Below are 25,672 nucleotides of genomic sequence, written 5' to 3'. Positions count from 1 at the left end.
ATGTTAAGGGTGAGGATTCTGCTGCAAGAGTCCAGGGAAGAAAGCTAAGTACCATGAAAGAGAAAGAGATGCTGAAAATGGGGCTGGCCCTGCGGCCCACTGGTTAAGTTCAGCGCCCTCCACTTCAGCAGCCTGGTTTGGGTTCCCAGGCGCAGACCTACATCACTTATTGATGGCCATGCTGTGGCTGTGACCCACACACAAAATAGAGGAAGATTGGCACAGATGTCAGCTCAGGGCGAATCTTCCTCAGCAAAAAAAGAAAGAAAGAAAGAAAAGCAATGCTGGAAATGATCAGAAGCTTTCCAGAATGGGAAATAGAAATAACAGTGATGCAATTATCATGAAAATCATTAAAGCTGTTATTCTTATTACATAATAGTAACACAACTACAACAACAAATCCACCCTGAACTCAGATACAATTTTTCTGTGAAAGAATTAAAGAGACTGTGGCTCATTCTGTGTTTCCTGAAACGTACTATGAAACACTACTGCTGAGACATGACCATTGTAAAAAGGGTTCTGTGAGCATAAACAGTGTCTCTCCCTGGAATTGTAAAGGCTCTGAGAAATCTTGCAGTTAGGAAACACGGTTAATGTTGCTTAAGGAAGCTTTATTGTGACAGACAGTTCTGCTCACATGTCTACTCTCCCCTTCGTTCTTATAATATTACCCAAATTTGTTCATGGCAACAATGTGCCCAGCTAAAGAACTACCCTTCTCAGCACTCCTTGCAGCTACAGGTGGCCAGGTGCCATGGTTCTAGGCAATGAGGTGGAAGTGTAAGTTGCTGACTGGGGCTTCTTGAATAGCTCAGAAAAAGAAAGGCTGACTGTGCTGGCAAGTATGCTTTGCCATTTTCCCTTCTCCTTCATCCTGCCTGAAACATGGATGTGACAGAGGAGGTGGCACAGTGATTTTGTGACCTAGAGGTGACAAGCATGAGGATGAAAGCCACAGGGTAAGGATGACTGAGCAAAAGTATAAAAGTAGCTTTGGCCCCTGAATTCTTCACAGATTGACTGTACTTCTCAAAACTTCTTAATCCATGAGAAAAATGAAATCTATGTGTGCTAAAGCATTATGGGTTGGGTTTTCTATCAAAAGACAGAAGGAGTCTGGGGTCAGCCCAATGCCGTAGTGATTAAGTTTGTGTGCTCTACTTCAGTGGCCTGAGGTTTGCAGGTTCAGATTGGGCCTGGACCTACACACTGCTCATCAAGCCATGCCGTGGCAGCATTCTACATACAAAAAATAAAGGAAGATTGGCACAGATGTTAGCTCAGTGACAGTCTTCCTCAAGCAAAAAGAGGAAGATTGGCAACAGATGTTAGCTCAGGGCCAGTCTTCTTCACTGAAAAAAAAAAAAGAGACAGACAGAGAAATAGGAGGAGTCTGGGTCCCTGATGGCACCATGGGGCAGCCTCACTAGCATAAATCTAAACTTCTTTTACAAAAGAGAAAAATAAAATCCTAACTTTTTTGTCACTTGTACCAGAGACAAATAACAAAGTGCACTATTCTCAGGTTCTGGATAAGGAAGGAGTAGAGAACAGCTATGCTTTGGAAGTGCTGAGTCTGAGGTACCTGTGGGACAGCCAAACGTAGAGAACCAGGAGGAAGTAGGATGTGTGGGTCTGGAGCTTGGGACAAAGATCTGGGCTAGAAAAGGACAGGTCATAAGAACTCAGGTGAACACTTTTGAAGTCCCTCATGCCTGTCTTGGATTGGGCACAGATATATTCTGTATATCTCTAAGGAATAGAGCAAGCGATCAGATTTGGACTTCAAATGAGGAAAGACCTTCTCACAGTCAGAGTTCTCCAAAAACAGAATGGGCCCTCCACGAGTCAGGGAGCATCCTGCTCTTTGAGCAATGTAAGCAGAGCCTGGACACTCAAGTGACGAGGAAGATGAGAGCACTGAGAAGTTGGATTTGATGATTGTTAAACATCTTTCAAACCTTGAGCTGCTAATATTCTAAGCATCTAATTTGGTTCTGAGGTGGGATGTTGTCAACCTTAAAAAAAGGATCCAGTCAACATTGAGACCACAATCCCTCATGCTGTTGTGCCCATCCTTGCTCTGATGCCATGCCCTTTCATGGAATGCAGGGGCCATTTGGATAGGACACGATTTCATGAAAGGTCTCAGATATTTTTATTAGATAACTATTAGACTCAATTACTAGATAATTATTAGACTCAAGATTTTTATTTAACTATTAGTGTTTTTTCTCCATAATTACTGATACATGATCAAAACATCAACAAAAATTTGGTAAATTCAAGAAAACATCAGGGGAGGGGAAAATATGAAATCTAACACCCAGAGATAACCATGATTAACATTTTTTATATGAAAATATCATGTCTTTTTTTATGCATAAAATTTTCCTCACAGTTGTATTCTATTTTACATACTATTTTGATTTTTTTAAACAAAAAAACCAAAAAAAGCAAAAGCCGTATTAAGAGGAAAATTCATTGCAATACAGGCACAGCTTAACAAACAAGAAAAATCCCAAATAAGCAATCTTAAACTACACCTAACTGAATTAGAGAAAGAAGAACAAACAAAGCCCAAAGTCAGCAGAAGGAGAGAAACAATAAAAATCAGAGCAGAAATAAATGCTGTTGAAACAAAAAAGGCAGTAGAAGGGATCAATGAAACAAAGAGCTGGTTCTTTGAGAAGATAAATCAAACTGACAAACCCCTGGCCAGACTTACAAAGAAAAAAAGAGAGAAAGCTCAAATAAACAAAATCAGAAATGAAAGAGAAGAAATAACAACAGACTCCGCAGAAATACAACGGATTATAAGAGAATACTATGAAAAACTATATGCCAGCAAAATGGATAACCTAGAGGAAATGGATAAATTCTTGGATTCCTACGATATCCCAAAGCTTATTCAAGAAGAAGCATACAATTTGAACAGACCAATCACAAGGAAAGAGATTGAAACAGCAATCAAAAGCATCCCAAAGAATAAAACCCCAGGACCAGATGGCTTTCCTGGGGAATTCTACCAAACTTTCAGAGAGGATTTAATATCTATCCTTTTCAAGCTATTCCAAAAAATTAGGGAGGATGGAACACTTCCTAACACATTCTACGAGGCCAACATCACGCTGATACCAAAGCCTGACAAGGACAGCACGACAAAGGAGAACTACAGGCCAATATCACTGATGAACATAGATGCAAAAATTCTCAACAAAATTTTGGCAACCTGAATACAGCAATTCATCAAAAGGATCATACATCATGATCAAGTGGGATTCATACCAAGGACACAGGGATAGTTCAACATCCACAAATCAATCAACGTGATACCACATCAACAAACTGAGGAATAAAAACCACATGATCATCTCAATAGATGCAGAGAAAGCATTTGACAAGATCCAACAGCCATTTATGATAAAAACTCTGAACAAAATGGGGATAGAAGGGAACTACCTCAACATAATAAAGGCCATATATGACAAACCCACAGCCAACATCATACTCAATGGGCAAAAACTGAGTGCCATTCCCCTGAAAACAGGAATGAGATAAGGATGCCCTCTATCACCACTCTTATTTAACACAGTACTGGAGGTTTTGGCCAGAGCAATCAGGCAAGAAAAAGGAATAAAAGGAATCCAGATAGGGAGGGAAGAAGTGAAACTCTCGCTGTTCACAGATGACATGATCGTATATATATAAAACCCTAAAGAATCCATTGGAAAACTTTTAGAAGTAAACAACAACTACAGCAAAGTTGCAGGGTATAAAATCAATTTACATAAATTAGTAGCATTTTATTTTTTACTCTCATATTTTTTTTCAAATGTACATCATATTTCAAATTCTTTGTACATTACATCATGTTCACCACCCGAACACTAATTATAGTGCATCCCCTCACATGTGAGCCTAATCACCCCTTTTGCTCTCCCCCCTCCCCTCTTCCCCAATGGTAACCACCAATCCAATCTTCAATGCTATGTGTTTTTTTTTTGTCATTGTTTTTATCTTCTACTTATGATTGAGATCATACGGTATTTGACTTTCTCCCTCTGACTTACTTCACTCAGCATAATACCCTCAAGGTCCATCCATGTTGTCACAAATAGCTAGATTTCATCATTTCTTATGGCTGAGTAGTAGTCCATCGTGTATAAATACCACAACTTCTTTATCCATTCGTCCCTTGATGGGCACCTAGGTTGCTTCCATGTCTTGGCTATTGTGTATAATGCTGCAATGAACATAGGGGTGTATGTATCTTTATGCCTTTGTGTTTTCAAGTTCTTTGGATAAATACCCAGTGGAATAGCTGGATCATATGGTAGACCTATCCTTAATTTTCTGAGGATACTCCAAACTGCTTTCCATAGTGGCTGCACCAGTTTGCACTGCCACCAGCAGTGAACAAGGGTTCCCTTCTCTCCACACCCTCTCCAACATTTGTTGTTTCCTGTCTTGTTAATTATAGCCATTCTGACCGGAGTGAGGTGATACCTCATTGTAGTTTTGATTTGCATTTCCCTGATAGCTAATGATGTGGAGCATCTTTTCATATGCCTGTTGGCCATCTGTATATTTTCTTTGGAGAAATCTCTGTTCAGATCTTTTGCCCATTTTCTAATTGGATTGTTGGTTTTTTTTTTGTTGGGATGTATGAGTTCTGTGTATATTGTGGATATTAACCCTTATCTGACATATGGTTTGCAAATATCTTCTCCCAATTGTTAGGTTGTCTTTTCGTTTTGTTGATGGTTTCCTTTGCTTTGCAGAAGCTTTTTAGTTTGACGTAGTCCCATTTATTCATTTTTTCTTTTGTTTCCCTTGCCCGGTCAGACATGGGACTTGAAAATATGCTGCTCAGACCAATATGATAGAGCGTACTGCCTATGTTTTCTTCTAGAAGTCTCATGGTTTCGGGTCTTACATTCAAGTCTTTAATCCATTTTGAGTTGATTTTTGTGCATGGTGTAAGGGAATGGTCTACTTTCATTCTTTTGCATGTGGCTGTCCATTTTCCCAGCAGCGTTTATTGAAGAGACTCTCCTTTCTCCATTGTGTGCTCTTGGCTTCATTGTCGAATATTAGCTGTCCATAAACGTGTGGGTTTACTTCTGGGCTCTCAATTTTGTTCCATTGATCTGTGTGTCTGAATTTGTGCAAGTACCATGCTGTTTTGGTTATTATGGCTTTGCAGTATAATTTGAAGTCAGGGAGTGTGATACCTCCAGCTTTGTTCTTTTTTCTCAGGAATCCTTTGGCTATTCGGGGGTCTTTTGTTGTTCCACATAAATTTTAGGATTCTTTGTTCTATTTCTGTAAAAAATGTTGTTGGAACTTTGATAGGGATTGTGTTGAATCTATAGATTGCTTTAGGAAATATGGACATTTTACTGATGTTAATTCTTCCAATCCAAGAGCACAGAATATCTTTCCATTTCTTTGTGTCTTCTTTGATTTCTTTCAACAATGTTTTATAGTTTTCAGCATACAGATCTTTCACCTCTTTGCTTAAGTTTATTCCTAGATATTTTATTCTTTTTGTTGCAATTGTAAATGGGATTGTATTCTTAATTTCTCTTTCTGCACTTTGTTGTTAGTGTATAGAAACGCAACCAATTTTTGTACATTGACTTTGTATCCCGCGACTTGACTATATTCCTTTATTATTTCTAAAAGTTTTTTAGTGGACTCTTTAGGGTTTTCTAGATATAAAATCATGTAGTCTGCAAAGAGTGACAGTTTCACTTCTTCTTTTCCAATGTGGATCCCTTTTATTTCTTTTTCTTGCCTGATTGCTCTGGCTAGGACTTCCAACCCTATGTTAAATAAGAGTGGTGACAGTGGGCATCCTTGTCTGGTTTCTGTTCTTAGAGGGATAGCTTTCAGTTTTTCTCCATTGAGAATGATATTTGCTGTGGGTTTGTCATATATGGCCTTTATTATGTTGAGGTATTTTCCTTCTATACTCATTTTATTTAGAGTTTTTATCATAAATGGATGCTGTATCTTGTTAAATGATTTCTCTGCATCTATTGAGATGATCATGTGATTTTTATTCTCCATTTTGTTAATGTGGTGTATCACGTTGATAGATTTGCAGATGTTGAACCATCCCTGCATCCCTGGAATGAAACCCACTTGATCATGAAACATTTCTGTACTCTAATAACGAACTAACAGAAAAAGAACTCAAGAACACAATACCATTCACAATCGCAACAAAAAGAATAAAATACCTCAGGGTGAATTTAACTAAGGAAGTGAAAGACTTATACAACAAAAATTACAAAGCTATTCTTTTCTTCTTCTTTTTTTTTTTTTGAGGAAGATTAGCCCTCAGCTAACTACTGCCAGTCCTCCTCTTTTTGCTGAGGAAGCCTGGCCCTGAGCTAACATCCATGCCCATCTTCCTCTACTTTATATGTGGGACGCCTACCACAGCATGGCTTTTGCCAAGTGGTGCCATGTCCACACCTGGGATCCGAACCAGCGAACCCTGGGCTGCCGAGAAGCAGAATGTGTGAACTTAACTGCTGTGCCACCGGGCCGGCCCTACAAAGCTTTTCTGAAAGAAATGGATGATGACATAAAGAGATGGAAAGAAATCCCATGTACATGGATTGGAAGAACAAACATAGTTAAAATGTCCATTCTACCTAATGCAATCTACAGATTCAACGCCATCCCAATCAGAATCCCAAGGACATTCTTTACAGAAATAGAACAAAGAATCCTAAAATTCATATGGGGCAACAAAAGACCCCGAATTACTAAAGCAATCCTGAGAAAAAAAGAACACAGCTGGAGGCATCACAATCCCTGACTTCAAAACATACTACAAAGCTACAGTAATCAAAACAGCATGGTACTGGTACAAAAACAGGTGCACAGATCAATGGAACAGAATCGAAAGCCCAGAAATAAAACCACACATCTATGGACAGCTAATCTTCGACAAAGGAGCTGAGGGCATACAACGGAGAAAAGAAAGTCTTTTCAACAAATGGTGCTGGGAAAACTGGAAAGCCACATGTAAAAGAATGAAAATTGACCATTCTTTTTCACCATTCACCAAAATAAACTCAAAATGGATCAAAGACCTAAAGCTGAGACCTGAAACCATAAGGCTTCTAGAAGAAAATGTAGGCAGTACACTCTTTGACATCAGTATTAAAAGGATCTTTTCGGACACCATGTCTTCTCAGACAAGGGAAACAACAGAAAGAATAAACAAATGGGACTTCATCAGACTAAAGAGCTTCTTCAAGGCAAAGGAAAACAGGATTGAAACAAAAAAACAACCCACAAACTGGGAAAAAATATTTGCAAGTAATACATCTGACAAAGGCTTAATATCCATAATATATAAAGAACTCACACAACTCAACAACAAAAAATCAAACAAACCGATCAAAAAATGGGCAGGAGACATGAACAGACATTTCTCCAAAGAAGATATACGGATGGCCAATAGGCACATGAAAAGATGTTCATCATCACTGATCATCAGTGAAATGCAAATCAAAACTACACTAAGATATCACCTTATACCCATTAGAATGACAAAAATAACTAAAACAAATAGTAACAAATGTTGGAGAGGTTGTGGAGAAAAAGGAACCCTCATACGCTGCTGGTGGGAATGCAAACTGGTGCAGCCACTATTGAAAACAGTATGGAGATTCCTCAAAAAATTAAAAATAGAACTACCATACGATCTAGCTATCCCACTACAGGGTATCTATCCAAAGAGCTTGAAGTCAGCAATTCCAAAAGTCCCATGTACCCCAATCTTCATTGCAGCATTATTTACAATAGCCAAGACATGGAAGCAACCTAAGTGCCCATCAACAGATGAATGGATAAAGAAGATGTGGTATATATATACAATGGAATACTACTCAGCCATAAAAAAGAACAAAATAGTCCCATTTGAAGCAACATGGATGGACCTTGAGGGAATTATGTTAAGTGAAATGAGCCAGACAGAGAAGGACGATCTCTGTATGACTCCATTCATATGAGGAATTTAAACATGTAGACAGAGAGAACAGATTAGTGGCTACTAGGGGAAAGGGGGGGTGGGGGGGTGGGTACAAAAGGTGAAGGGTTGCACCTACAACATGACTGACAGACAATAACGTACAACTGAAATTTCACAAGACTGTAACCTATCATTAACTCAATTAAAAAAAAAACAACTTATTTTGAGATAAATTTAAACTTACAGAAAAGTTGCAAGAACAGTACAAAGAATCCCTGTATAGCCTTCACTGAGATTTACTGCATTCCTTTTTAAAATTACTTGCATATTATGGACATCTTTTCATGTCCACAGACACCATCATCATCATGGCCAACATTCATTGCTGGCTAGGTGAGCCCTTTACTCACCGTGACTTCTGTTATCCCCACAACCACCACCTGAGATAAATACTATTATTATTCACTTTTTACATATGAATAAATTAGGCCTTAGTTAGGTGCTTCCAGTGTTTTACCTTACAATCCTTAGTTAAAGGTCTTTGATCCCTACCTTTGTGCACCTATTCCTTAGGTTTTTGATGCCATCTCTAAATAAGATTATCCACAAAATCCCCCAAACCCACTGACAGAGCAGAAAGGAAGAACACGATCATCACAGAACTTTGAACCTGGGTCCCATGACTGGGCCACGTCATGGCCCATGATGCACAATGACTAATTATATATTTTAATGACTAATCATAATTTAATGACCTGGTAAATACCCTGACAACATATTTTTATGATTCAGAATTACTTCCTTAGATGTAAATATACAAAATATACTCTACTCTCAATAATCCTATTGGATATTTCTATGTATTAAAATATATATGCACCCCATGTTCATAGCAGTATTATTCACAACAGCCAAAACATGGAAGCAACTCTAGCGCCCATTGACAGATGAATTGGTAAGCAAAATGTAGCATTGGGGCAGAAAAATTTTCCTTCTACCCTTCTAGGGTCTTTGGCTGATCTAATAATTAAGTTGACATAAGACAGATTAACAGGAGAAAAATTTAATTTCATATGTATGGGGGCCCCATAGAAACATGAGACACAAAAGCTGTCAGGCAATTGAGGGTTATATGCTCTCCTGACCTAAGGAGTGGAATAAGGGCCTGGGCCTTCAAGGGGAGAAAGGCAATTCACAGGAAGACAAGAAGAGAACATGTTTGGTAATCGGTAATTGCTCTCTTTCTGGGCCAGGCCCCCTATTTAAACTCTTTCAGGCAGTTGAGGGAGAGGTAAAAGATTTTGTTGAATCTGCTGGGTCTTGATTGCTTTTAGCTCAAAATAATCCACGTGCCAAAGTGGCACATATTTTGCTCCCATTCAGTGGTAGATGCATATGCGTACAATGGAATATTACTCAGCCTTTAAGAGGAAGGAAATTCTAACATTGTGCTAAGAAAAATAAGCCAGTCATAAAAAGATAAATACTATATGACTCCATTTATATAAGATCTCTAGAGTAGTAAAATTCACAGAGACAGAAAGTAGAATGGTGGCTGCCAGGGGCTGGGGGAAGGGCAGAATGGAGAGGTATTACTTAATGGGGACAGAGTTTCATCTTTTTGTATGATGAAAAGACTTCTGGAGATTGGTACACAACAATGTGAACGCACTTAATGCCACTGAACTATACACTTAAAAAAGATTAAGATGGTAGATTTTATGTTATTTATATTTTGCCACAATTAAAATTTGGTTGAGTTCGTGCACTCTGCTTTGGTGGTCCGGGGTTTGCAGGTTCGGATCTTGGGTGTGGACATAGCACCATGCCTCAGGCTACACTGTGGTGGCGTCCCACATAAAATGGAGGAAGACTGGCACAGATGTTAGCCCAGCGACAATCTTCCTCACAAAAATAAAAATAAAAAAATAAATTTTAAACACATGCAGTAGGTACTTCATATTGAATACTAAAGTATGAGGAATGAGCCTCAGAAACAGTGACTGATGCCTCTGAGAGACATTGTACGACGCTCCAAAGAGGTGCCTGTGAGCTGAAACAGTGCAGGTCGCAGTTGGCAAGGGGGCATCTCTGCAAAGGGCCCACAGACCATATCCGCCTGGTGTGGAGGCCTCACCATTTCCCACTGGAGAGAGGAAGCCTAGGGCCCCGAAGCCAGTGGACCTATCATCCCTCCAACTTCTCCTTGCAGGCTTCCTGTGTCAACCGTCACCCTGCGGCTGCTTACTCCTGCCCCCTGACCAGAGTTCTCCTGCCTCTGAGTGCAGCATTAGTTCCTTCACTCCGAGGTTGAAATGACAGAATCAGAGACCGCTTGTTGAATGCATCCTGTAAGCCCTGCACAGAGCGCTTTACAGACATTACTTCTAATCACGATTTTCAGGGTGAGCCTCCGAAAGAGGTTCTGTGATTGTCGGCTTACTCATGAGGAGACTGAAGTCCCTAAAGGTTAAGTACCTTATTCAAAGATATGCACTAAGGAGCTAAATTCTTTCCATTATACCCTGTGGCCTCTAAGATGATTAAGAAAAAATAGTAAGATCCCTGTAGAAGCTAGCATATTTTTAAAGCCCCCATGAGGTCTCAGAGGCAAAAATGTACCGAATCTAACAACTCAGGGTTGCCCCCAAACAGTAATTGCTAATATTGATTGAGCACTTAGTACAAGTCAGGAACTTGGGTAAACTCGGAACATTACCATGTTAAATACATCCAACCACCCAGAGTGTAAGTGTAACAGTGCTGGCACACTAGGAAAGGCTCAGCAATGGTCAGTTGCTTCAGGATGGAGGGCTGACATTTCTTTCACACTCAAATATGCGATTCTCAAGATCAACGCCAATTCTGAATCGGCTAACTGCTTTATTTTTTAAGCATCGGAAACAGATTTCTGGATGATTTTAAGGCAGCATTTGGTCCGAACTCTAATTCAATGCTGTCGCTGTTTTCCAGGATACTAACCTTAAAAACATTGGAAGATATACCAGCAACAGAATAAGCCACTGAGAATATGTGTACTTGTAGTTGTAAGGCATTTATTCAGTCATTCAACAAATAGTCTTGAGTGCCTTCTGTTTGCCAGCCAAATCCTCCGTTTCCCCTCTTCCCCTCAAAAAACAAAACCAAACCTACATCCAGCTTTCAAGAGGGCTCAAGTGGTCACCTGGCTCTGGATCCTTTACAGTAAGTACTACAGTATTGACCTCGAAAATTTTATTCTTACAAATGGAATCTCATGAATATTTACTAAATATTCATGGTTCCAGTTGAAAAAGCCCACTTTTTTTTTTAACGTGCTATTCTCCCTTTGTGATGACCTTATAAGAGAACTTTGTGTCTTTAAATCATATTACAAGACTTAATTTTCCTCCCATCCCTGTTCCCAGTCTTTTCATTCCTATTCCTTTGGTGAGACTGGGCAACCACTACCAGTTTCTGTCTTTCTGGAGATACTTTATGCCTATACAAGCTCACATGTATCTGTACCAACGTGGGTCTTTCAAAAAGAAAAAAAAAAAAAGGCAAACAATGGCATAGCCACACCCATCTTCCTGCACTTCGCTTTCTTTCACTAAATATAACTCGGAGTTGGAAAAGATAAGTCTCTGTGGACATGAGTCAGTTTGAGGTGTCCAGGAACCTCGGTTCCGCCCACCTCTCTAAACTGTCGGGAAGGAAAATCCCTGAACGCGCTACAACGGGCATCAGACACTCGGAACTGATGCCCGGAAGAGCTCGGGGCGGGGCGCCCTGGAGGCGGCCCCCCCAACGCCGGCACAAAGGCCTAGCGCGAACGCTGGGCCGCCCCCCGGGAGCGCAGGCTGGCCGAGGGGCGGGCCAGCCCGCGAGCACGCGCGCTCCCATTTTCCCGTCCGCCTTGGCCCCGCAGTGGGGGCCGCCATCTTGTACCTTTGGCCAGCTACCCCGTCAAGAAAGACACCTGGAGACTCCCTGGCAGCTATCTTTTACGAGAAGCTTGCGCTGCGATCACTGCGCTCAGGTAACCGCGCTTCCCTGAACCAGGAAAGCCTCTCAGCGTTCCTTACCACCACAGAGGGAGCAGCCATCTTGTACGGCAGACCCCTCCATTTCCGGGACCGGCCTGCCAACGTAACGACGAAGGTGAGAGCCAACATAGGCGACTCTCGCGCCCTCTGGCGGCGGGGCCGGAGCAGCGACGCCAGCGTCGGCGTGCTGGGGATTCTGCTTCCGGGTCTGCTCGGGCGGGGCCTTGACGTCACCCGGTCCCCGGCTGTGAACGTCGAGCCGCGGCGAGGCGGGGTGGAGTCTGAACCAGCGCTGTGAGCGATAGGGGCGTGGCGGGGCGGGGGGAATGGGAAGCTGGGGATGGAAAGTGCGTTTGTTAAAGGGCTTCTGCGTGGTCTGTTGGTTCCCTGCGTCGCCGGGTGAGGCGCGTATTATTGTTACTGTTTACAGGGGAGAAAACAGGCTCGCCCTCTCGGCCGTGCTGCTTAACCCAGGTAGACATAGCATTAGAGACCCGCTCTCGCCCGTTTCTTTAAACTGGAGTAACAGTATCTATTCTGGGCGATTGTTGCGGGGATTGAGTTTTCAGATTACAGTGCCAGGTTATTAATATTAGTTTATTCTCCATTGATAATAGTAATATAATAACAACAACTATGTGTCAGGCACATGTTATGTGTACTCAACCTACGACTCTATAAGGTAGGGGGTATCAACATTTCCATTTTACAAATGAGGACAGTGAGGAAAACAGAAGTAACTTGTCCAAGGCTACAGGATAGCCAACAGCAACTCCCAGGCAGGTTGGGGTGGGTGGCTCTGATCTCAACCGCTACACATTCTCTCTGGGAACAGGACCCTGTCAGAGTATCTGCTAAAAACGTGGTGGCCCAACAGGGACCAATCACCGGAGTTCTTGCAGCCTTGTTGTAAAGAGCAGTAGGACTTCTAAGGACAGGCTCTTTAGGGAGGGAAGAGAAGAGGATGGGAGGAAGAAGAGAAGGACTGGCCTCAGGAAGTACTAGAGGGAATGGACTGGAGAGGATAGAACACAATTTTTGTCCTGTTTGCACCAGAAGTGAAGAAATGGCTTTTAGCTTGCAGAACAGGAGGTGGGGATGATAGCAATAATAATAATTGCCGTGACACATTGAGCAGTTACCATATGTATCCTTAGAAGGTGCCGTAGGGGAGGACAACAAATCCTCTACCTTTGGGGTCCTTCTGGCGAGACTATGAATTAAGTTCACATGAGACAGAATAACAGGAGGAAATCAAACAAAGCTTTATAACATGGATACATAGAAGACACTCAGGCAAACAGAGCAACTTGCCAAAATGGCGGGAGGCTCTCATTTTAAATATAAATATTGTCAGCTACAAAGGAGGATGTTGAGGGTAGGGGCAGTCAGTCATGGGAGATACCAGAAAAGCACAGTAAATAAGAGTAAGGTTATTAAGCAGATTTAAGTCCTTGCCTCCTGCGTTAAGAGTTTCTAGAGATAAGGTCATCCCCTTTCTTCTTGGTACTGACAAATAAAAATGGCAAGCAATAGGATATATTGGAGTATATGAGGAAGCCATTTGGTATAAACCTAATTCGGCCTGACTTTGTTTTTTCCAAAAGGGCCTGACTGTGGCTATTGAGCACGCATTGTATATCTGCTTAGACATTTCCTATGGCCAGAACAAAGGCCCTTGAGATAAAGGTGCAACTTCTCCCATTAGCATTTCCTTAGGGATAAGCATTTTTCCTTAGGCTAGGAACTGATTGCTGCACTCACCTTTGACCACCCAGCTCACCTGTGACCACTCACCTGGAGACAGCAGACTGCCACCCTGCTGTGTTCACTGAGACAGAAGACCCACCTGCTGTGTCCATCAATCGCTGTGCCGACAGAGCAGTCTCGTGACTATTGTAAAAGGGACATTTCAATCCTATGTGAAACATCCTCTCTGGGGGTATATAACCACTCTGTGCACCCCACTTCTTTGGTGCCCTTTCTTCCTTCGGGAAGAAAGGCCCCGGGTTATAATCCTAAAATGTAAGCTCAGAATAAACTCACCCAAATTTTCATTTATAGATTCGTTATGGATTATTTTCGTCGACAGTACAAAGGAAGATACCTCTACAGATGGAGATTTCCCTTACAAATGTAAATGTCTCTTACAAAGGGTAAATTCTACTTTTCAGAGCTTCTCCCATTTCTGCAGTTTTTAAAAGTAACCAGCCCAGGGCCGCCCGGTGGCGCAGCGGTTAAGTGTGCATGTTCTGCTTCGGCGGCCCCTGGGGTTCACCTGTTTGGATCCTGGCTGCGGACATGGCACCACTTGGCAAGCCATGCTGTGGTAGGCATCCCACATATAGAGGAAGGTGGGCACGGATGTCAGCTCAGGGCCAGTCTTCCTCAGCAAAAAGAGGAGGATTGGGGGCAGATGTTAGTTCAGGGTAATCTTCTTCTTCAAAAAAGTAACTAGCCCAAAATAATCCTCATGCCAAAGAGACACATTTTGAGGTGGCCAATTGTGATCCCCCACAGTATTAATCCAATTCCAGAAATGGAGGCTGAAGTTGAGAAAAGTAGGTCTCTTATTCTTGGCAATCTGTTTACTTAGCTATAAAATTGGGGTAAAAGGGATCCCTGTCCTGGCCCTAGCCAGGTTTTTAGTAAGAGAGAGAGTTTTGGTGGCCTACACCATCATTTGGTGTGGCTTTTGATGGGAAACTGTGTTGGCAAGGCTGGGGAAAACAGGCACTGTGATACCTACTGGTGGGAGTGTATAGTTGTATCATGTCTATTAACTTGGAATAATCCTTTGTATGAATCTTTTGATCAAGCATGTCAAGGCCTAGGAAATTATCTTACAGGTGTGCTCCCCCATGTGCTCAGACATATTACAAAGAGATACAAGCCAGCATTGTTTGAATAGCAAAAGTCTGGAAGCAACCTAATTGTTCATCAGTGGGGGACTGGTTTGGTTTTAAAGATATGACACATCTATGCAGCCCTTAAAAAGAGTAAAGCACTGCTATTATGGAATGAGCTCCAAGATTATCACATATAATTATGATTGTGTTTGGCTGCAAATAACTGAATACCCTTCTATAGTGGCTGAAACAGAACAGGATTAATCTACCTCATGCAATAAGTAGTCCAAGGAGGCCTGTGGGGCACAGTGTGCCATTAGGGATGCAGACTCTTTTACTTTTGTTTTTCAAAAATTTTAAACTTTTTTTTATTGTGAATCATAATATATATAAAAAGTGCATAAAATATAAATGGTCAACTTAATAAACTATTTTCATGTGATTATCTATGTAAACTCCACCTAAGTTAGGAAAGAGAATGTTGCCAGCATCCCAGAGCTCCCCCTTGTGCACCTTTACCATTCACAAGTCCCTTCCACCCTCCAGAGATAACCACTATCCTGACGTTTATGTTTAATACTTCCTTGCCTTTCTTTATAACAGTGGGTCTCAAAGTGTGGTCCCTGGATCAACCATATCAGCATTAACTGGGAACTTATTAGAAATGAAAATTCTCAGGCCCCACCCCAATTCTACTTAATGGGAAACCCTGGAATGGGGCCCAGCCATCTGGTTTTAATAAACGTTCCAGCTGATTCTGATGCATGCTCAAATATGAGAAGCATTGCTTCATAAAAGTGTGCATCTGCGAACAATACAGTATAGTTTCTCTGGGTGTGTTTGACTTTATATGAATACATAATATCATATCATGTATTCCTTCATATCTGCTTCTCTTACCCAATATTAGTCTTTTGTCTTCATACTGAAACATAGCACATTGAGAAAAGTGCCAAAATCCTAAGTGTGCAGTTTAGTGAATTACCGTAAGTTGAACTCACGTGTGTAACCACCGCTCATCAGGAAAAAGATCATTCCTAGCCGCCTGCAGTCTGCTTGCTTCGTCCCAGTCCTGCTCTCTCTCTCTCTCCTTCCCACAGGCAAACCCTACCTTCTTTTAAAAATACTTGCATATGCCAAGGTTTGAAGCACCAGTTGGGGTGGTGAAAACAGATTTTATTCAGTAACTACTGACAGTAGGGGAAAGAGCTGAGCTCTGTTCCTATTTGTGCTGAGATGACTGGGAGTTTTAGAGGCAGAAAGTAGGGAAGGGGAGAGAGTGGGGCTCACGTGGAAAATTATAAAGTGTAGGGCAGTGTAAAGGTGACTAGGCCAGCTTTGATTGCTAGCTGGCGGTCATCAAAGTCAGGTTTCTCTCTTCTCACAGAGACAGGGCCTGAGAGGCCCTGTCCTTTCTGATGACTGCATCTCAAAGGAATGGCTCTCAGATCCTTCAGAAAGACACTCCTGAGTTTTAGGAGATACATCTCAAAGGGACAGGGGAAAGATTCCTAATTATACGCCCTTTTTAGTCAATGCTCTAAGAAAGGGAAGTCAGGTGTTGGCGAGAATAGTGAGTTCTCCTGGCAGCGTTGAGCCTTCTCAGGCAGGCATTTTAACGGGGGCCCATGGCCTCATGCTGCTAGAAGTCATGCTAGAGTTTGATTGTCTCTTGGCGCTGAGGTTTGGATGGAGTTGTTAGGTGCCTGAAGTTCTGCAGTTCTCAAAAGATAGCCCCTGGAGAAAGTGAAACCAGCCATGAAGAGGACAGCGTAGGCATCATGCTTGAAGATCTTGTGCTGCTTGCAGGCTTGTGCCACGTCACGGTGTACGGCAGGGTCTGCGGCAGGAAGACCACTTGGGTCAGCAGCGAGCCAGCAGCCAGTGGCTGGCCCTCCTGGGCCAGTTGCACACAGCTATGGGGCTGTGGCCCAGCCAGTCAGACATGTTAAAAGTCAACAAATAGGGGGCCAGGCCAGTGGTGCAGCGGTTAAGTTCGCACATTCTGCTTCGGTGCCCCAAGTTCGCTGGTTTGGATCCTGGGTATGGATCTATGCACCACTTGTCAAGCCATGCTGTGGCAGGCATCCCACATATAAAGTAGAGGAAGACGGGCACGGATGTTTGCTCAGGGCCAGTCTTCCTCAATAATAAAAAGGGAGACTAGGCGGCAGATGTTAGCTCAGGGCTAATCTTCCTCAAAAAAAAAAAGTCAAGAAATAGGACACAGGAATGAAGTAATTTCCCTAAGTGCTGGTGCCTTGATGTCCTTAAAGTTATGAATGACATTCATGCTGGACAACACAACCAAAATAAACAGGAACATCAGGCCTTTGCACTTTTGTCCACATAATATATATACTTATGGCTTTGTGCAGTCATCTTTTAAATCAGAAGAAAAAAGCTACAAACAAAAAGTACATTTATGTTGTCTTTTATATTCACCCACGTAGTTACCTTTATTGGTGCTCTTTATTTTTTCATTTGGAATTGAGTTACTGTCTAGTGTCGTTTCATTTTATCTGAAAGATTCCCTTTCGCTTTCCTTGTAGTGCAGGTCTGCTGGTGACAAATTCTCTCAGTTTTTGTTTACATGGGAAAATCTTAATTTCGCTTTCATTTTTATGTTTTTTATTATAATGTATTACATTAATTGATTTTTGGATGTTAAACCAACCTCATATTCTTGGGAAAAAGCCTACTTGATTCTGGTCTATAATTCTTTTTATATGTTGCTGGATTTGGTTTGCTAACATCTCGGGAGAACATTTGCATGGGTATTCATAGAAGATATTGGTCTATAGTTCTTTCGATGTCTTTGTCTGGTTTTGGTATCAGGGTAATACTGGCCTCATAAAATGAATTGGGAAGTGTTCCTTCCTCTTCTATTTTTGAGAAGAGTTTGTGAAAAATTGGTATTAATTCTTTAATGTTTGGTAGAATTCACCACTGAAGCCATCTACCCCTGGGCTTTGCATTGTTGGTAGTTTTTAAAATGACTAATTCAATAGCTTCACTTATCAGTCTATTCAGATTGTCTATTTCTTTTTTTTTTTTCTTGAGGAAGATTAGCTCTGAGCTAACTACTGCCCATCCTCCTCTTTTTGCTGAGGAAGACTGGACCTGAGCTAACATCCATGCCCATCTTCCTCTACTTTATATGTGGGATGCCTACCACAGCATGGCTTTTGCCAAGCGGTCCCATGTCTGAAACCTGGGATCTGAACCGGCAAAGCCCGGGCCACCAAGAAGTGGAACATGCGGACTTAACTGCTGTGTCACCGGGCCAGCCCCCTTTTTTTTTTTTGAGGAAGATTAACCCTGAGCTAACATCTGCTGCCAATCCTCCTCTTTTTGCTGAGGAAGACTGGCCCTGAGCTAACATCCATGCCCATCTTCCTCTACTTTATATGTGGGATGCCTGCCACAGCATGGTGTGCCAAGCAGTGTGTGGGTCCACACCTGGGATCCGAACTGGTGAACCCTGGGCCTCCGAAGCAGAATGTGTGAACTTAACCCCGTGCCACCTGGCCAGCCCCTGTCTATTTCTTCTTGAGTCAGTTTTGGTAGTTTGTGTCTTTCTAGGAATTTATCCATTTCTTCTAGGTCATATATTTTCTTTGTAATCAAAAAAATTTTTTTTTATAATTTTTCAAACCAGAACATTTATTGTGTGACTAATCATCAAAATCCTTAAGATGAACTGGAGGCAGCAACAGCTGTCCTTTTGGGTTTAGGTGGTGTTCTTTCACAGAACCCATGCCTGAATCTACAGTATACAATTTTTAGGTGCCTCATTTGACTGGTCCTGGTGGTATTTCGTCTTTTGGCCACGGCACTCCCGTTACACTTTCTGTTCCTCTTGGCAGGGTAGCCACCTTTGCCACAGGTGGACTTCTGAAGGTGACAGGCCTAGGGCCACAGCAGCGGCACAACACGTGCTTGTCACCGCGACGCTTTCCAACGATGCCGACCCTTCCTCACCTCGCTTCTGTGCCGGCCAAAGAGGAGGTTATATGTTTTCTTAGCATACAAATGGTCACAGTATTCCTTTATAATCCTTTTTATTTCTTTAAGGTCAATAGTAATGTCCCTTCTGTCATTTCTTTTTTTTTTTCCTGCTTTTTCTCCCCAAGTCTGCCCATTTGTATATTTTAGTTGTGGGTCCTTCTAGTTGTGGCATGCAGGACACCACCTGAGTGTGGCCTGACGAGCAGTGCCATGTTTGCACCCAGGATCCAAACCAGCAAAACCCTGGGCCACCAAAACAGAGGGCGTGAACTTAACCAGTTGGTCATGGGGCTGGCCCCCCTTCTTTCATTTCTGATTCCAGTAATTTGTGTCTTCTCTTTTTTTCTTATTCAATCTAGCCATAGATTTTTCAGTTTGGTTGATCTTTTCAAAGAACCAGCTTTCGGTTTAGTTGATTTTCTGGTCTCTATTTCATTCATTTCTGCTCTAATCTTCCTTCCCGCTGCTTGCTTTTTGTTTAGTTTGCTCTTCTTTTAGTAGTATCTTATAGATATTGATTTGATATCTTCTTTCTTAGTATATTTATAGTTATAAATTTCTGTTAAGCACTGATGTGGCTGCATCCCACAAGCACTGATACATTGTGTCTTAATTTTCATTCATCTGAAAGTATTTTCTGATTTCTTAGAAATGGTTGACAAGATTTTCTTTGAGCACTTTGAATGTGTTATCCCACTGCTCTGTGGCCTCCATTGTTTCTGCTGAGACGTCAGCTGTTAATCTTATTGGAGTTCCCTTCTGAGTGATGACCCATTTTTCTCTTGATGCTTTCAAGATTTTCTCTTTGTCTTTGACTTTCAGCATTTTTACTATAATGTGTCTGTTTGTGAACGTCTTTATATTTATCCTACTGGGATTTTGTGGAGCTTCCTGGATGTGTGGGTTATTGTTTTTCAATACATTTCAGAAGTGTTCAGCCATTCTTTCCTGGAATCCTTTTTTTCTGCTCCTTTCTCTCTCTCCTCCCCTTCTGGTAGGCCCATTATACATATGTTGGTGTGCTTTATGGTGTCCTACATTTCTCTGAGCCTCTTTTCATTTATTTTCATTTTTTTATATCTCTGGTTCTTTGGCTTGTATAATTTCTACTGATCTATCACGTTTGCTTATTCTTTCTCCTACCATTTTAGATCTACCATTGAGTCTCTCTAGTGAATTTTTTATTTTGGTTACTGTACTTTTTCACTCCAAGATTTCCTTTTGGTTCTTTTTAATACTTTTTATCTCTTTATTGATTTTCTCCATTTGATGCGAAATTGTCATCATACATTCCTTTACTCTTTATTCATGGTTTCCTTTATTTCTATGAACATGTTAATAATGGCTATTTGTAGTCTTTTTCTGATAACTCCAACATCTGGTCACTCTCACAGGCAGTTTTTTGGGTTTTTTTTTGAGGAAGATTAGCCCTGAGCTAACTACTGCCAATCCTCCTCTTTTTGCCGAGGAAGACTGGCCCTGAGCTAACATCCATGCCCATCTTCCTCTACTTTATACATGGGATGACTACCACAGCATGGCTTTTGCCAAGTGGTGCCATGTCCCCACCTGGGATCCAAACTGGTGAACCTGGGGCTGCCGAGAAGTGGAACGTGCAAACTTAACTGCTGGGCCACTGGGCCAGCCCCGCTCACAGGCAGTTTTGATTGGCTGCTTTTTTGTCTTCTGGTGTATCATTCATACATTGTTCTTTGCATACCTCACAATTTTTGTTGGAAACTGGACATTTTAGATAGTATATTGTCAACTGGGTTCCTGATCCTCTCCCCTGACCCTTCAGGGCTTGTTATTTGTTTACTGACTGGCTAGATTCTTTTAGTGAAGTCTATTTTCCCTCTCACAGTGTTAAAGCCTGTGCTGTTGATCCTCACGGAGGTGCAGCTTTGGGTTTGCTAATGACCTTGGGATGACAGTGGTTTTGGTAGGGACTCTTTTCATCTCTTCCCCTGGCTGCACCGTGCTGTTAAACTCTACTAACTGCAGCTGATTGCTCAATTGTTTTAAACAATGCCCTGGGGCATAAATTGTTTTTCAGACTAACCCAAGCAAATATGGCTCCTTTGAAGGAATAGTTTGTGAAGTCCGTGTCTGGCATTTGTTCCAACCCTAGGAGGGCTCCTCCCAGCTGTCTTATTCCCTGTTCTCTTCTACAAACTGCTAGCCTACAGTTTTGCCTTTTATCACAACCTCCATTGTTCTTGAGAGTGCCCTTAGGCTTGTACTTCTCCATACTCTGATGCAAACAAAGTCATTTCCTTTGGGAAGCCATTAGGAGCTATCTGTTTTACTGCCTGCTACTCCAGCCAGGCAAAGGCTGTGAGCCAAGTCTCCGGAGGCAGGGCTGGGGACAACGGAAACCTTCTCTTTGAGTGACAGTCTCCCTCTAAGAGCTGAGCAATCAATGGGTGAGAGTGGGGAAATAAGCTGAATTCCTCTTGACTTGCCTCTGCTAGAATGGAGCCACTTCCTCACGAGCTGGGGTAAGGGTGACTAGGGCCCCAGTCTTCTCAGTGTACTGTACTCATGATGGATCCTCCATTCCATGAATGGGAGCTGGAGGGCAGAAGGGATCCCCGACACCTCAACTGTACTCACACAGGTCTTAGGCTGAACAACAGGTAGTTTGGTGCAAGATAAGAAATGCTGACCTCCTCATGGAAAGAAAATCTTCTGACTGGGAGCTCAAGGGAGAAGGAGCCCTGTGTTCTTGGCTGCAGCAACCTGGAGTGGAGTCTTTGCCTTGCTGTGCTGGGAGGGTGAGGGAGTAGCAGTCTTGGTTAAAATACCTCTTTACTTTACTTACTGAATTTTCATAGATTTTGTTGAATAGGTGTTTCTTCATTTGTTGTTGCCTTTATAACCATTTCCAGAAGCTTTAAATCGCTGTTTTTTTTTTTTTTTTAAGATATTCTACTTTTCCTTTTTCTCCCAAAGCCCCCCAGTACATAGCTGTGTATTTTCAGTTGTGGGTCCTTCTAGCTGTGGCATGTGGGACACTACCTCAGCATGGCCTGATGAACAGTGCCATGTCCGTGCCCAGGATGCGAACTGGCGAAACCCTGGCCACTGAAGCAGAGTGCGTGAACTTAACCACTCGGCCACGGGGCCGGCCCCTCATGTTTTTATAGTTTTCATCAGTTTCATTGCAGAGCAGGTCGGTGGGCTTCTCATGCTGTCGTGTTGGAAGTCAATTCTTCATTCATGTCTTTCATTTTTGAAAGATATTTTGTTCATATAGAATTCTTGGTTGACAGTACTTTTCTTTGAGCACTTTGAGGTCATCCCAGTGCTTCTGACCTCCCTGATTCCTGATGATAAATCAGCTGTTAAGTTTATCCAGGATTCCTTGTACATGGTGAATCATTTCTCTCTTGCTGCTTTTAAGATTCTCTTTTTGTATTTGTCTTTTGTCAGTTTGATTATGATGTGCCTAGGTGTGGATCTTTTTGAATTTATCCTACTTGGACATTGTTCTCATACTTTTCTTCTTTAGATGTGGTTTCCTTTAGTTCTTTGAACATATTTAAAATAGCTGATTTAAAGTCTTTATCTAGGCAGTCCAATGTCTAGTTTCCTTAGGTAGTTTCTATTTACTGCTTTTTTCTCCCCTGTATATGGGCCATACTTTCTTGATTCTTTGCGTGTCTCAACTTTTTGTTGAAAACTGGACATTTGAAATAATATAATGGGGCTGGCCCCGTGGCTGAGTGGTTAAGTTTGTGAGTTCTGCTTCAGCAGCCCAGGGTTTCATCAGTTCCGATCCTGGTCGCGGTCATGGCACCACTCAAGCCATGCTGAGGCCACAACTAGAAGGACCCACAACTAAAAATACACCACTATGTACCGGGGGGCTTTGGGGAGAAAAAGGAAAAAAAAAAATGAAATAATATAACGTGGCAAATCTAGAGATCAGATCCCTTCTTCCCCAGGGTTTGCTGTTTTTGCTGTTTGTTGTTTTTGTTGCTGTTTGTTTAGTGACTTGCATGAATGAATTCTGTAAAGTCTGTATTCTCTGTCATGTGTGGCCACTGAAGTCTGATCAGTTAGCTTAGCAGTCAGCTAATGATTGAACAGAGATTTCCCTAAATGCCTGAAAACATTAAATCTCCCAACTTTTGCTGCGGGGCTCGGTGTGCACGTTGGGGCACACTTTCAATGGTCATGCAGGTAGTTTGCAACTGCACCTTATTCTTCACTTCTTGTTTCCACAGAGCCTCAAGAGCAGCCAGAGGTGAGAGCTTGGAGCCTTTTCAGCTATTTCCTGGGCACGTGCACAGCCCTACACATGTGTTTAAGCTTCTAGATCCCAAGAATATGGGGACATCTCATTCCCAGTTTTACCTTTTGAGTGTTTTTGGTCAGCCTTTTGTTTGCCCCAACTGTTACCACTGCCTCAGGTAGCCATGATGCTTGAAAATCACCATTGATTGTTTTCAACAAATGTCCCTGGGGAAAAGGCTGTTCACCCCATGGGAGCTCTGAGTCAGGTCAAATAAAGACAAGCCTTATGAGTGGGATATTCCAGGCAACTGCTGTCCAGTCAAATAATGACAATTATCTGAGAACTGAGCTTTGGAGGAACTTGACTCTGGTCTATCCCCCCGGAGACTGCTGGGCTGGTTTCCACCATGATTATGTGTCTGTTGGTTTTCAATGCTACCACAGCACTGGCAAGAGTGGAATCAGACTAAGGCAAGTCAGAATGCCACAAAACTCACCGTTCTTCCTGAGATTCAGTTGTTTTTCTTGAATAAACACTCCCTGGGTTGTTGCAATCTTTTGGTTAATTTTCACAGTTTTAAAAACATTGATTTTGACAATTTCTCCAGTGTTCTCATTGCATCTGTGAAGGAGAGGATTTTCGGAGGTCCTTACTTCGGTGTTCTCGCTGATGTTGTCGTAGCCATATAATATTCACAGAGGTCTTCACCTTTCCTCTCTTGATAGATGACCATATAGGATGTTTTCAATTTTTTGTCATTATAAGCATAACTCTATGAACATTTTTTGTCTGTATTGCCAGGGGCACATGTGCTCACCTTTCTGTGGGGTATGTGTCTGAGCAAGGAACTGCTAGGCCATAGGGTATGCATATCTTTGGTAGACCACGGCAAACTGTTTTTCTCAGTGGTGATACCAATTTGTAGCAGGGAATGAGAGTTCCTCTTGATCCACAGACCCACCAAGAGTGGTATTGTGAGACTAAAAGTTTTGCCAATTGGTGAGTGTACAGTGGTGTCTTCTTGTGGTTTTAATATGCATTTTCCTAATTATTAATAACATTGTATACCTTTTCATCCTTATTGGCCATTTGAATAATTCTTCTTTTGGAAGTGCCTGGTCAGATTCTAATGCTTATTTTTCTACTGTGTTGTCCATCTTTTTCTTATTAATTTGTATATTTGTATATATTTTGGGTATGAGTCTTCTGCCTTTTAAATATGTTCCAATGATCTTCTCCCACTGTGTGAATTTTCACTTAATGGCATCTTTTGTTTTTTTTTTAGGAAGATTAGCCCTGAGCTAACATCTGCCATGAATCTTCCTCTTTTCGCTGAGGAGACTGGCCCTGAGCTAGCATCCGTGCCCATCTGCCTCTACTTTATATGTGGGACGCCTACCACAGCATGGCTTGCCAAGCAGTGCCATATCCACACCTGGGATCCGGACTGGCAAACCCCGGGCCGCCGAAGCGGAACGTGCAAACTTAACTGCTGCTCCACCGGGCCAGCCCCTTAATGGTATCTTTTAAAAAATCTTTTATTTTTGGGTTTATAGAAGAATTGAAAAAATAGTAGAGAGAGTTCCTATCCAATCTCAGATTGTGAGTCTGCACACTGCTAGTTTGCCTCTCTCAGCCTTCACCCAGCATTCCCTTGTATGAACATCTTACATAATAATAGAATGGGAGCGGGCGTAATTTTTTTAAAAGTCCTTAGTAAATAGTTTTGGCTGTTAGTAAATGGCTTTATGGGCCATAAAGTCTCTGTTACAACTCTGTTACAACTCTGCTTTTGTACTGTGAAAGCAGTCATAAACCGTATGTAAATGAATGGGTGTGACTGTGTTCCAGTGAAATTTCATTTACAAAAACAGGTGATTGGCCTGTAAGCCATAGTTTTCAGATTTCTGCTCTACAGGGAAGGAGCATGCCCTCCTCTTCCCCTTTTTCTCTTCCTACTACCTGGAATGTAGACATTGTGGAGGAAGCAGGAGCAGCCATCTTGGATCATGAGATGGAAGACGTGTTAAGGATGGGAGAACACTCATACTGAAGGAACCTGGGTTCCTGGGTTCCACAGGATTGTTACATGAGAAATAAATATTCTTCTAGTTGAATCCATTGTTGAATTGGAATTTTGTAACAGCAGTTTATACTGCATGCTACTATGTCTAGTTTGAGTTATGTTTCTATCTCTTGCCACCAAAAGAGCTGTGACTAATATAGATAGCAGTAAAAATTTGGGGTCTAAAGAAAGAATTGTTCTGAACATTCTTCTATGGGTAATTGATGGGCTCAGTGTTTGACTTTGTTTCCTATGATATCTGGACAGTTCTGTCTTTCCAAAATAGGGGAATAATAAGGAGGCTTCACGGATCTGCTAACACGCAGAGTGGTATTTCTCAAACTCACTTGACTGAGTGGAAGCACTTTTCTATACCTTTTTACTGAGCACCTACAACACCCCACACACTCTAGGAGTCATCATGGGGAAGGATGAATTAAACCTAGTGTTCCTCTTTCCTATAAAGAAAGG

The 25,672-nt window shown here is 41.9% G+C and overlaps 2 long non-coding RNA genes across 5 annotated transcripts in view; one reads left to right on the top strand and one right to left on the bottom strand.

Moving 5' to 3' along the window:
• Window positions 1-12,265, bottom strand: part of LOC139075894 (uncharacterized) — a 28,464-nt gene extending 16,199 nt beyond the window's left edge. Inside the window, exon 1 of one of the 3 annotated variants that reach the window (XR_011526801.1) lies at window positions 12,073-12,265. This is a non-coding gene — a long non-coding RNA (uncharacterized lncRNA). Of the gene's footprint in view, window positions 1-11,935 lie in introns of all 3 variants that reach the window. The other 2 variants (XR_011526802.1, XR_011526803.1) reach the window with 2 other exon arrangements.
• On the top strand, window positions 11,634-25,253 carry LOC139075892 (uncharacterized). Of its 2 annotated transcripts, none has more exons than XR_011526799.1 (3): window positions 11,634-12,148; window positions 24,422-24,655; window positions 25,110-25,253. It is a non-coding gene; the product is annotated as an uncharacterized lncRNA (long non-coding RNA). The 2 variants fall into 2 exon arrangements; XR_011526798.1 differs by having other exon boundaries at window positions 25,055-25,253.
• The last annotated feature ends 419 nt before the right edge of the window (window positions 25,254-25,672 follow it).

Source organism: Equus przewalskii, chromosome 15 (genome assembly GCF_037783145.1).
Source record: "Equus przewalskii isolate Varuska chromosome 15, EquPr2, whole genome shotgun sequence".
In the NCBI taxonomy this organism is placed as follows: Eukaryota; Metazoa; Chordata; class Mammalia; order Perissodactyla; family Equidae; genus Equus; species Equus przewalskii.
Note: the sequence above shows the minus strand (reverse complement) of the source record. Positions and strands in the feature narration are given on the sequence as shown.